The sequence below is a fragment of the Aulonocara stuartgranti genome, assembly GCF_965226115.1.
Source record: "Aulonocara stuartgranti genome assembly, chromosome: 23".
NCBI lineage: Eukaryota > Metazoa > Chordata > Actinopteri > Cichliformes > Cichlidae > Aulonocara > Aulonocara stuartgranti.
The window spans coordinates 48,040,477-48,054,151 of NC_138958.1; the positions used below are offsets into that span (position 1 = coordinate 48,040,477).

Consider the following 13,675-nt stretch of genomic DNA (forward strand, 5'->3'; position numbering starts at 1 on the left):
TTGCTCCTAAATACGTTTCTATTGCAGGTCTTTTCCAGTTGAAAATGTGAGTGAGCACTACACAAATTACTGACACTGAAATACACTGAAAAGAAAAACAACTAAACTAAATCCAAACAAAAACAACTAAACGAAGTAGTTACACACGTTATAGAATATATATACTGGGCATACAAGCCTGGCCTAAGCTTTCTGTCAGGAAGACTGCAGCAGTCCAGGAGTTGGGTTAACTGTCTTTAAGTCCCACAGAAGAAATGTTTACATCAAAGTGCTTGCCAGGCTTAATCCAAATTAGGTACAGCCATACTTGAACTTATCATTGTATAGTATGTGGGACTATGAGCAATGGTTTTCTGGAAACAGAAACAGGCAATTTTATCATTAGTAGAGTCACAAATAACTAGAAAAACAATTGAAAACATAATGTACTCAACACAGCAATATCTCACAATATCCACAAGGGGTCACTATAGCTCATATATTGCCTAAATAGCACGTCATACAAATTGCCAATCATAAGGCACGGACATGGCAAGCTAGCCACAGTTAAACTAAACAATAGAAAAGTCCTTTATTTGTAATACCGCTGGATGTAATGACTGCGGGAGATTACAGCCACTGCTATTAACTTAGTGCCAAATAATCCTACCAACATGGTATCAAAGAACTGAGGCATAACTTTAACATGCACAAACAATTATAACAGCTTCATGCGAGTCATCCTGCCAAAAGGACTAACACTCACAGGTTCATAAACACACAACTTAATCACACGAAACAACTGCGATGCTCTGCAGTGGCACCTTTAGTCACTCCCACTCTGCGTGCTGAGCACATGCCCACTGATACGCTTATTTCCTTTGAGTGTGCTTGATTTCTGCCTCTAGACATTCTGAGGCCGAGTCAGAGCAGGAAACTTGAGCACACGTGGTCTCATTAAATCAGACAGCTGGAGTCATTTAAAAAGGATCTTTTAAGCAGTGCTGTCCCTCAGCTTCATAGTAGATCCATCTATGGATCAGTTTGAAAATCCTAGCTGTCTTCTTTCTAGTTATCATGTTACAAGATTTTAAGAAAACTTGAACGCTGATCATGAGTTGAATGCCACTGATCTTCAAAATCATCCAAGCTTTTTGATAAATGCACACAAAAGTCAGGTGTCCATGCCACCCGCATGCAAGGTGACAAAAATACCCCAATCAGCCTTTCAAGCTGACAGCTAAAGAAACCATTTCACCAGATTTAGCTTCTTGGATATTGTGTTCACTATACTGTGTTCAAAATGTACTTCTCATTTAATAGAAGAAATGTAATCATGTCAATATAGAGGATTTCAAATTCTCACTCCGGTAATTAAAAAAAAGAAAAAAGTAGGATAAGACATGAGAAACTCCTTGAAAAGGACAGTCTCCATTATAGCACCTCATGGAAGCTTTGTTAGACGACCTGTCATTAAAAACTAGAAAGACCATCCAGCATCGGGAGCTTTCAGACTTCCAGGTATGACAACAAGCCTATTGCTGGTTTGCCCACTCTGACTGTGTCAGTATTTGCTCCACATACCAACTGCTCTGACCCTAAAGTAAGCCAGAATCACACACAGCCACATGTAGGCACATTCTAACCACAAAGAATAACTGGGGATTCTTCATCCTGTAAACATCCTGAACAACTGGTTTTGGTGGTTTGATGGGAACAGATCCTCACCTGATCAGGAATACCAACGATCACCCCACCACTCATGTCTTGTTGGGAAATGTTTGCAGTCCTCAAGCTGTGAAAGTCATCAGGTGCAGCAGTCATGAATACCATGTAAACATCCCTGTTGGTAGGACAAACAAATAACAGTGGGATTCATTCGAGAAAACAGAACTTGTTTGATTCCCTGTCTGACAAAAAGAAATTAATGCAACGTAAAAATTCGATTTAAAAAATCAGCAGCATCATATGTAACCAGGTCCTAATTTACATATTGTTATAATTACACAAAATTTGTTCTAAAGCCCAAACTGCTCCTGGTATATCTGACTTTTAGCACCTCCAAGCCTGTAGTCATCTTGGTTATTAGTTAGGCCCCTCCCCCGTGTGTCGCTATGTGTATAGGCACTGTTAATGCTAGCATGAACAGATCATTCTTGCTGGCTGTTGTAGTGGCTTGAGCTAACTCTCATCCCAACTGTTTATATTTGGTTACAGGAGCTGGAGTGGGCATTAATGCTCCACAATTTACAAGCTGGGACCTGCCGCTAATCCATGGTTAAAGCCTTTACCCACATCAACACTGCAGGCAGAGGCTAACATCTGCAATACTATTAATAATTACACATAACTGTAGCAACAACAAAGAGAGGCTCGAACAAGAAAGGCTTGAAACCCTTAGAAAAGACTGATCAGAGTTGGTTCAATGAACTCTGATCATGTTCATTCGGAGTTAAGCTCGTGTGTGTTTAGAGACAGAAAGCCATCATGTTACCAGGATTCTCCAGAGAAACACAGAAATAAAGAGCAGAGCCTCCATCTTCATTTAGTGGACAGAGGAATATGATCACAAATCAGTGTGGGCCAAAATTTGTATCTTAAAAACTAGGAGGGGATAAAGTTATACCAACATACTGTAATATTTTTATAATATACACTAGCAAACTTTCATGCTGTGTGTGATATTAAAAATATTGTATTGTGTGATATCACATTCTATTGTGATCCAGCATTTTAATCTGACCTTTGATTTCTAAATGCTTCATTAAACTGTCAAATATACAAATATAGACAACTGTGGGATTTGTCTAAAGTATTTGCATATGCCATAGAAATGTTAGCACCCACAGTTTACTGGGCAAGGTTTATGCAAAGTTTCAACAAGACCAGTCCACTTATGACAAACGCGATCATACGAGCATTATAGTACGATGCAGTCTCTGCATGATATGACTATCTATTCAGCTGTAACCTGACAGGGACAAAGTCTAGGAGACAGAAACTGAAGATAGACACCATTTACTGATGGACCTGTTATATTAGGTGACAATTCCACGTGAAAGTCAAAAGAAATGAATACATACACGGCAAGTCTTTATGAGGCAAACATGATGTGCATCTCACACGAAAGCGATTTAGGTGATTTTCTGTGAGAAATGTGTAAAAAGATCCGTACTCTGAATTTCAGATACTATTGATCTGTTTGTTGTGTGTCTGAGGGTTTACACAGGGACGTTTTGTGTAAGCACTGATTGCTACAGTAGCATCCAATCAATGCTTACAGTGCAAAGAAACTGGCCTACAGTCTGACAGCTGCATTAATGTCTACACAATCTAAGAGTTTGAAAGATGGACACACGTGAGATGATCATAAATCCACAACAGAATCCTTTCTGTCCTAACATACTGATGAGAAAATAACTGAAGCACTCGTGTCAAGAACAACAACAAAAAAGGGAAACATGCCTAACTTGGATTTCAGTGATTGTGAAAACAAACATATGCAAATGAATTTCCTCTGTGCGCTTTGCCTAATTCAGGAAATCACTATCAATCAAGTTGAGTGTGAGTCAGTGAGTATGTTATGTTCACATAGACTGTTACCTCAGGGGCTAACTTACCAGATGAAATGAACCTTTATGGAACGGAAACCCAGAATTTGTTTCAAATCACATTTTAGCTTAACCTGCATGGTGGAAAGTGCCTGTACCAGAGACATGATTGTTGCTGCTTAGGTTAAAATATCTAGTATATGTCAATAATGTAACAAAAAAGAAGAAGAAAATCTGTGGCGGTGTAAAAGTCCCACTAAATGCGTCTCTCGGTGTACATCTAAACTATATAACGATTAACCGCCAACTGTGAGTTCAATTTAAATTTTCCTTTACAAATGTGTGTTTGTTTAGGAAGGAAAGAAATGTGTGCGCACAGTGTTCGGCAATATAGACTCAAAGGCAGCACCAAGACTGGCACGAGACTATTTCCACTGCACTGAGGGTGGGAACTCCAGGCCTCGGGGCCGCTGTCCTGCAGGGTTTAGATGTGTCCTTGATCCAACACAGCTGATTTAAATGGCTCATTTTGAACGTTGACATATACATCAAGGAATGGACCAGCCACTGCACTGATGTTAAACCAGTTCAGAAGTTCATTTATCATCATGAACCACCAATTTATGAGCAGACAAACCAAAGTACACTCCAAGATTCAGTTGCTTGTAGAAGCACGTTTAGCAGCAACAGCTCAAAGTCATTGTTTTCTGTATGACTATCAGTCTCTCACATCATTGGGGAGTCATTTAGGCTCACTCTTCTTTATAATGTTGCTTCACTTCATTGAGGTTTGCACAAATTTGTTTATGCAAAACTCACGACCACACGACTTCTATTAAGCTGAGGTTTAAACTTTCTAAAATATAAAACCTGCTAGACACCGGTGTTGTGCCAAAAAGTGATTGTCTGCCAAAAACTGATTTCTGGTATTTGCCAAAAAGTGATTGCTCGTATTTAAACTGCTATAAGTAACTTGTTGGGCTATAATATGTGAAACATATGTCAAATGCTTCCCTCATGGATGACATAAAGTCATCTTGAGCCACAAACAACATTCGTGTAACAAGGTAGAAGCCGCGATCAGTTTTTGGCAGCGACTTTTATATAACCTTTATTTATGTAGTTAAAAAAAATCTCATTAACATTAAACATGTCTTTTGTAAGAGTAAGTTGGCCAAGAGGACAGCAGCAATGGCAGCAAATATTACAATAGTTCAGTAAAAATATTTTAAGTGGGGATAAAGGAGCGGATTGGTTATAATGTAAGTACAATAACACAGAGTTGTAAAGACACTTGAAACACAGATTTCTTTTAATTCTATATAAAACCCCTTTGTAAACCCTGTTCAGCGATGTTAGGGTCCCTGGGTCGTTGACCCAGTGTTTTGTGTTTTTGGTTCTTTGATTTTGTTATTTCATTATATTCTAGCTTTGCTTTATGGGTTTTAGGATTATTCTTAGTTTAGGTTGTCTGGGTGGGGTTTGGTTAGAGTTTTAGTGTTCTGGTTTTCTGTCTGTGTTCCATAGTTGCTGTCTCCCCTATCTGCTGTATCCCCACGTCCAGTCAGTGGCTGTATCCCAATTCAGGGTCTGCAGCCTTAAGGGCCGCATTTTAAGGCCGATTACGTCAGAGCGACGCAACGAAGGCTGTCCCAATTCGAAGGCTGCTCGAAATGCGGCCCCCAAATGCGTCCTTCATTTCCCTGAATTTTAAGGACGTGCCAGTGTAGACTTCGTGGCCCAACATATCCCAGAATGCATAGCGCGGCGGTGGGTGTGGATAATTTTGCCGAAATAAAACGGCGGATGAGGGGCGCCCGAAGAGTAAACTTTAAGTAAGTACTGAATATTATGTCACTTATTTATGTGCAAATGTTTAATAACGAAGAACATTAAAACATTACTGTTGGCCACATGTCGGCAAAGTTATGTGACATCAGTGACGTTTGTACTAACTTGGTTTTAAAGCCTTTACTTTCAAATATACGCCGTTCAATAGCTGAGCTTAATCTTACAGAGAACGATCAAAGCTCATGTAGAAACAAACAAACAAATGCACAAAAGATTTTCTCCTTCATTTCTGTCAAACACAGCTGTAAGACACGTTTCCAGCTGTTAGTATCATGGTTGCTAGGCAACCTGGGCAGCGCAACGGAGGCTAGACCGTCCCATTTCACAAGCCTCGCACTTCCGGCCTTAGCGGTCTTTGAGTACGCGGCCCTTGAGGATCGTTGAGGCTGTGTACTTTAAGGCTGCAGATCCTGAATTGGGATACAGCCAGTGTCTGTGTCTGCCCTGGTCCCACGTCTCTGTTCCCTTTGTTATAGAGCCTGCCTGAGTCTGTGTTATGTTTCCTGTTTTACTTTGAAAGTCCATGTCTGATGTTAATGTGTCTGGTTTTGCTTCCCCTTGTCTCGTTAGGCCTGATTTGCCCCAGCTGTGTTTCCCTCCTGTTACCCATTCCCTGATTGCTCCCTCTGTGTATTTAAGCCCTGTGTTTCTTTGTGTCGGTGTCGTGATCTGCTTTCATTTATGCTGTGTGTTCTGGCTGCCTGGTCATGGAACGTTATTTGGATTTTTGTTACGTTTTGCCACTTTTTGCCATCCAGCAATAAAAGCTGAGTTTTGAGTTACTTTCCGCCTCCGAGTGTCTGCACTTTGGGTCCTTCTACTTCCACTCTTGCCTGCACACAGCCTTAAGCTGACAACCGAAGTCTATTTACCAACGTACGTAAAGATATTACACATAAAAAATACACAGAAACATTGGAAATCACTTTTTGGCACAACACCGTAACCTCTCCAGAGGTGGTATCAATATTAATATCTCTAAACCCTATAAATGTTTCTTTTAAAGTCTGACAAAAGGAAGGAGCTGTGAGAAGTGTGCCTCTCAACCGGTGGCTCGCTCAATAACGTCTGGCTGTGCAGCTGAAACCTTTTTGACCCACCAACAGTCACACAGAGGCCACAAAATCTCACATGCGGGTTTCAGTCTTTCAGGCGGAGTCTCTCTAAGAAATTCTAGTTTGAACTTCAGTTCAAATGCTTCATCTTCTGTGAATCGAGTCAAATTAGAAAAAAACTAAATATAAAACAGGTTTAAATGAACAAAAAAGAAACTCATCTGATCATTGTTAACATACACAGTGAGCACTCATGCAGGTTCATCGAGACTTTGCTTTTCTAAAAAAGATCTAAAGATTTGCATGAGGAAAAACTGAATAACACCTTTAAAATGTTAGTTTTTCCCTTTTTTGTTCGATTGTAACGTGATTAATACAAAATATTTTAAAGAAAACATTTTAAATAAAGAAAAACTTGCCTAATTAATCATTTTATCCTGTGATTTCTTTATTTCACAATATTTTTTACTGATTAAACATGTTGTTTGTGTTATTGTTACGGCTGCTTTGATGATTTAGGATTCAGTTTTGCTGCATGTTATCATTAAATCCTGTTTCGCCTGGTTTGCAAGAAAAATAACAGGAGACAATGTGATTAGGGCTGAGTATCAATTTCAATTCCTACAACTGCTTCAGTTCCCATTAGTAGTAATACCTACACTTTTTTTGATTTCACTTTTCTAATAGTTTCACAGGCTAATAGTTTTTAAACAGAATAGCACAAACAACATGCTCAAAAGCCGGGTGTGAGACAGCTTTGTAGCCCTGCTTGTATGGCGTGTAGCAGTGATCCAAAATCCGATCCCCTCTCGTTGGACACGAGACATGCTGGTAAAAGTTTGGCATGACTTGTCTGAGGTTCGCTTTGTTAAAGTCTCCTGCTACAATGAGGGCTGCGCCCGGGTCCTTGTTTTGAAGCGAGCTCAGCACATCATGTAATTCGGACAAAGCCATACCTGTGTCCGCTTGGGGTGGGATGTAGACCACCGTGGCGATGACTGAGGTGAACTCACGGGGCAGATAGAAAGGGCGGCACTTAATGCTCAGGAACTCCAGATGTGGCGAGCAGCCGCTGGAGAGAGTAGAAATGCTCCTGGCATCACACCACTTTCTGTTTACCATGAAACACACTCCCCCACCTTTGGTTTTGTTCGACTCTGCCGTTCTGTCCGCGCGGAGCACAAAGAATGAATCCGACGGAGTTACGGCCTGGTCCGGCACGGTGGGGGTCAGCCATGTCTCCGTGAAGCACAGAATGTTGCAGTCCCTCATGTCACGTTGGAAGGTGACCCTTGCTCTTAGGTCATCGAGCTTGTTCTCCATGGATTGTACATTGGCCAGTAGGATACTGGGCAGTGGTGCGCGATGCACCTGCTGTCTCAGTCTGTTCCTAATACCAGCGCGTTTTCCCCGGCGCTTCTTTGTTCTGCGCCTCGGATGAGCGGCCCGTCCTTTGTTGTTCTCCGCGCCGCGTAGAATCTCTGGCGGCCAGGAAGGGTCAGGTTTAAAAGTGTCCAAGATTAGATGTGCAACCTTGGCACCGATGTTTACAAGTGATCCGCTGTCGTATACTATAAGGCTAGAGGATTTTGGGATGTAAACCAGAGCAAAAAATAAGTAAAAAACAAGAAAAGTGGATAGTCGGAGCGGAGCGGTCAGGAAGGCGTCTGGACGTGGCAGCGCCATCTTGTCAAAGGCAATATTTTTGTAAATATTTGTGTCACAATGATTTCTATAAAAGCATTTTGTTTATGGGGATAATGTGACAAATCTTTTGTGACCCTATTAATGATCAGTGATAATTGAAGAGGAACCCTGGCTCGGGACATTTTCATGACAAGTGTCAGCGCAGACATCTACTAACGAGAGAACATGTTTTATCATCATAAACACGGTGATGTGAAGCATCGTTAAAGTGTCACTTCAGTAATGTTGACTCATGTTTTTAATAATGACTTTAAAACACTAAACACTCATTTCTGTGGTTTATTTTAAGTTTACAGAATATAACATGTGGTAAGACGACGAGTTTTACTTCTCACTGTCCGTGTTATGTGTATCTATTTATCATGTACGCTACTTTGCCGAAAATGTTTCATTGTGTTCATGAAATAAACCAGACTTTCACTGCCTGCAACTTTTACTGTTTTCTGCTTTTGTTCACTCCAAGTTTGACAAACCTACAGATATCCAGAGTTAACTCACTAACAATGTGGAGCAGTCTCAGTGTATTTAGCTGCTTTTTCCCTGAACACAACCAACTGAGAGAAACGCCTGTAGGCCTCACTTTGGTCATTTTGAACGCTGAAGGAGATTTGTTCCATAGACACCTTATACTAGTGTTTCCTGCACTACTATGTTCTATTTAAATCCATCCATCCATCCATCCATCCATCCATCTTCATCCGCTTTATCCGGGGCCAGGTCGCGGGGGCAGCAGCCTAAGCAAAGAGGCCCAGACCTCCCTCTCCCCAGCCACCTCCTCCAGCTTATCCGGGGGAACACCAAGGCGTTCCCAGGCCAGCCGAGAGATATAATCTCTCCAGCGTGTCCTGGGTCTGCCCCGGGGCCTCCTCCCGGTGGGACATGCCTGGAACACCTCACCCAGGAGGCGCCCAGGGGGCATCCTTGTCAGATGCCCGAACCACCTCAGCTGGCTCCTTTCGATGTGGAGCAGCAGCTGCTCTACTCTGAGCCCCTCCCGGATGGCCGAACTTCTCACCCTATCTCTAAGGGAGAGGCCAGCCACCCTTCGGAGGAAGCTCATTTCTGCCGCTTGTATCCGCGATCTCGTTCTTTCGGTCACTACCCACAGCTCGTGGCCATAGGTGAGGGTAGGGACGTAGATCGACCGGTAAATTGAGAGCTTCGCTTTTACACTCAGCTCCCTCTTCACCACGACGGACCGGTGCAGCGTCCGCATTACTGCAGCCGCAGCCCCAATCCGTCTGTCGATCTCCGGCTCCCTTCTCCCATCACTCGCGAACAAGACCCCGAGATACTTGAACTCCTCCACTTGGGGCAGGAACTCATCCCCGACCCGGAGTGGGCACTCCACCCTTTTCCGGCTGAGAACCATGGCCTCAGATTTGGAGGTGCTGATCCTCATTCCCGCTGCTTCACACTCGGCTGCGAACCGTTCCAGTGCGAGCTGGAGGCCCTCACCCGATGAAGCCAACAGAACCACATCATCCCCAAAAATCAGAGATGAGATTCTGAGGCCACCAAAGCGAAAGCCCTCCGCCACTTGGCTGCGCCTAGAAATCCTGTCCATAAAAATTATGAACAGAACTGGAGACAAAGGGCAGCCCTGGCGGAGCCCATCACCCACCGGGAACGAGTCCGACTTATTGCCGGCAATGCGAACCAAGCTCTTGCAACGGTTGTATAGGGATCGAATGGCCCGTAGCAATGGGCCAGACACCCCATACTCCCGCAACACCTCCCACAGGACACCCCGAGGGACACGGTCGAATGCCTTCTCCAAGTCCACAAAACACATGTAGACTGGTTGGGCAAACTCCCATGCACCCTCAAGTATCCTGGAGAGGATAAAGAGCTGGTCCAGTGTTCCGCGACCAGGACGAAAACCGCATTGTTCCTCCTGTATCCGAGGTTCGACTAGCGGACGAACTCTCCTTTCCAGCACCCTGGCATAGACTTTCCCAGGGAGGCTGAGGAGTGTGATCCCCCTGTAGTTGGAACACACCCTCCGGTCCCCCTTCTTAAAGATGGGGACCACCACCCCGGTCTGCCAGTCCACAGGTACTGCCCCTGATCTCCACGCAACATTGCAGAGGCGTGTCAACCAGGACAGCCCTACAACGTCCAGAGCCTTCAGGAACTCGGGGCGGACCTCATCAACACCAGGGGCTCTGCCACCAAGGAGTTGTTTAACTGCCTCAGTGACCTCGCCCCCGGAAATTGGCGGGTCATTCCCCTCATCCCCAGACTCTGCTTCCTCCTCGGAAGACGTGTCAGTAGGATTAAGGAGGTCCTCGAAGTATTCCTTCCACCGCCTGACAATTTTCTCAGTCGACGTCAGTAGCGCTCCGCCAGCACTATACACAGTGCAGGTAGAGCACCGCTTTCCCCTCCTGAGACGCCTGACGGTTTGCCAGAATCTCTTCGAGGCAGTCCGAAAGTCTTTTTCCATGGCCTCTCCGAACTCCTCCCACACCCGAGTTTTTGCTTCAGCCACTGCCCGAGCCGCATTCCGCTTGGCCTGTCGATACATGTCAGCTGCCTCCGGAGTCCCACAGGCTAACCAAGCCCGATAGGACTCCTTCTTCAGCCTGGTGGCTCCCTTCACCTCTGGTGTCCACCATTTGGTTCGGGGATTACCACCGCGGCAGGCACCAACCACCTTGCGGCCGCAGCAGCTTCGGCAATGGAGACGCTGAACATGGTCCATTCGGACTCAATGTCCCCAGTCTCCCTCGGAATGCTGTTGAAGCTCTGCCGGAGGTGTGCGTTGAAGATCTCGCGGACTGGGGCCTCTGCTAGACGTTCCCAGCACACCCTCACTACGCGTTTAGGTGCACCAGGTCTGTCCAGAGTCCTCCCCCGCCACCTGGTCCAACTCACCACCAGGTGGTGATCAGTTGACAGCTCAGCCCCTCTCTTTACCCGAGTGTCCAGAACATATGGTCGCAGATCTGCTGATACGATTACAAAATCGATCATCGACCTACGGCCTAGAGCGTCCTGGTGCCACGTGCACTTATGGACACTCTTATGTTCGAACAGGGTGTTCGTTATGGCCAAACTGTGATTAGCACAGAAGTCCAATAACAAAGCACCGCTCGGGTTCAGATCAGGGAGGCCGTCCCTCCCAATCACGCCCCTCCAGGTCTCGCTGTCGTTACCCACGTGAGCATTGAAGTCTCCCAGCAGGACAACAGAGTCTCCAGGTGGAGTACCCTCCAGCACCCCCCCCCCCCCCCCCAGGGACTCTAAGAAGGCTGGGTACTCTGAACTGCCACTCGGCGCATAAGCGCAGATGACAGTCAGGACCCGTTCCCCGACCCTAAGGCGCAGGGAACAAACCCTCTCGTCCACCGGGAAAAACCCCAACGTACCGGCAGCAAGCCGAGGGGATATTAGAATACCCACCCCAGCCCGCCGCCTCTCACCAGGGGCAACTCCAGACTGAGACAGAGTCCAGCCCCTCTCCAGGAGACTGGTTCCAGAGCCCAAGCCATGTGCAGAGGTGAGCCCGACTATATCTAGCCGGTACCTCTCAACCTCACGCACTAACTCAGGCTCCTTCCCCACCAGAGAGGTGACATTCCATGTCCCTATTGCCGCCACCCGGCACACTCTATTTAAATCCAGATGACTTTTATAGTTTGCAGTGAAATTTGTTAAACCGTTGCTTAATGGGACAGAAGTACAAGTCACTCTTTACTAACACATTTATAGATGAGTTTATTGCTGAACGACACAGCTAGCAGTCTCACACACTCTTTAGGTTTTTCAACTTTTGTGTGTAATGGTTTAGTCTATCAAACCTTACCCTTTTCTCCCCAGTATCACAACAGTATGACTCCCAAAGTACAGATCAGTAAACAACCAATGATTCTTAATCCAGAACAGAAAGATACAGTTGGAAGATGAATGATTGCGTTTTTCTGATGTGTAGTAAAACGACCCCCTCTTCTTCTTCTCTGTGTTGTTGTTGTTGTTGTTCTTGTGTGTGTGTGTGTGTGTGTGTGTGTGTGTGTGTGTGTGTGTGTGTGTGTGTGTGTGTGTGTGTGCCTTAGAAGTCAAATAATACATTAGCCCTACTTAAAAAAACATCAGAATTACATTTAGAACTGAGATTCTAAGTTGTAAGCAGAAATCTTATGCTCAGCCAGAAGCATGTTTCCCCACTTTCACAATGCTGAGGTGTCAAATCCACAACCCCCAACAAATGGTTTGTTACACGCGGGTGTGTCATTTTACGGCTTTAATGTTTCCAGCTGATAAGGAGAATGAGTGCATTTCAAATGTGCGTCCAAAGGCTTTAAACATCCGCTTTGTCTGTAACGACAGTATCAAACTACAGAGAATTGTTTTTACTAAAATGAAACATTTTCAGATGAAAATGTTTCATTTTATTTCACTGTAACACCCCCTCAATGCCATTTTTAGGATATTCTTGGTGATCCCATTTTTTCATATTTATGCTTTTGGCACTGAGGGTATCTGATACGCACGTTGTCACTGTGTTTTGTGGTACCAGCTGTGAGGGCTCTGCTTTTGCTTTGAGCAGTCTGTTTTTATTTTGTCTCGCGAGTGTGTGTTTTTCAAACCAGATCCTCCTCAGTTTGATTTTGTTACCACAAACTTTGTGTGAAGTTCACAACAGAGGTAAAGAGATTTAAACACACCAGTTTAAGGACGCAGCGATTGGACCAGCTGCACAGGGCTGGTGAAGCAGAGAGTGTCGGGGGAGATGTGCAACAGAAGCAGAGGGAACATTTTACAAGATGATAAATGGCACATTTAGGTGATTAAGGATTTGTTGACAAGATTAAAAGACACGTCCGTCAGAGTTCAACAACATTACAGTTTGATTAAATAAAAAGTTTTTAAACTACACAAGGTTCATTTTCTCCTCTGATAGTAAGCATATTAAACATGTCAAGAAAGAAAGAGTATAAAGAAAATAGTAAATGTGTGTCTAATTAAACTCTTCCTGTGAACCTTATATCATCCTTTAATATGTTCGGTGTTACAAACTTGAAGAAGCACAGAAAAGATCATCAGACATTAATCTAATCAGTTTTCAGCCTTCATTCATATTGAAAAGTTGAAATCTTCCCTGCTAGACCCAAGTGCAGCGTTTAACACCGTTGGCCAGAACATTTTATTACAGCTATTATTAAATGGAGAGTCCTCTTCACACACTGAGGTTAATTATGAAGCTCCACAGGCTTCTGTGCAAAGACCAGTTCTGTTTACATTATACATGCTTTAGAAGACATAGCATACATTTTCACTGCTATGCATATGATACCCGCTTTTATTGGTTAAACTGCCGGGATGTCTTAGACACATAATGAGCTTTAATTTTCTGCTTCTAAGTTCAGATAGAACTGAGGTTATTGTAACGGGGCGTAAAAATCTTAGAAACACTGTGGCTAACACGATCCTTACTCTGGATGGCATCGCCTTAAGCCGCCTGTTGCAGTCATTTGGCACATTACAAGTCAAATTGAAGCACACGATCCCAAAGCACAACATCAACAT

General features: G+C 44.2%; 1 protein-coding gene across 1 annotated transcript in view; it reads left to right on the forward strand.

The window, feature by feature from the left end:
- The window catches only part of LOC309701484 (NACHT, LRR and PYD domains-containing protein 12-like), a 1,104,110-nt gene that overhangs the window by 1,036,475 nt on the left and 53,960 nt on the right, over positions 1–13,675 (forward strand). The window lies entirely within an intron of this gene.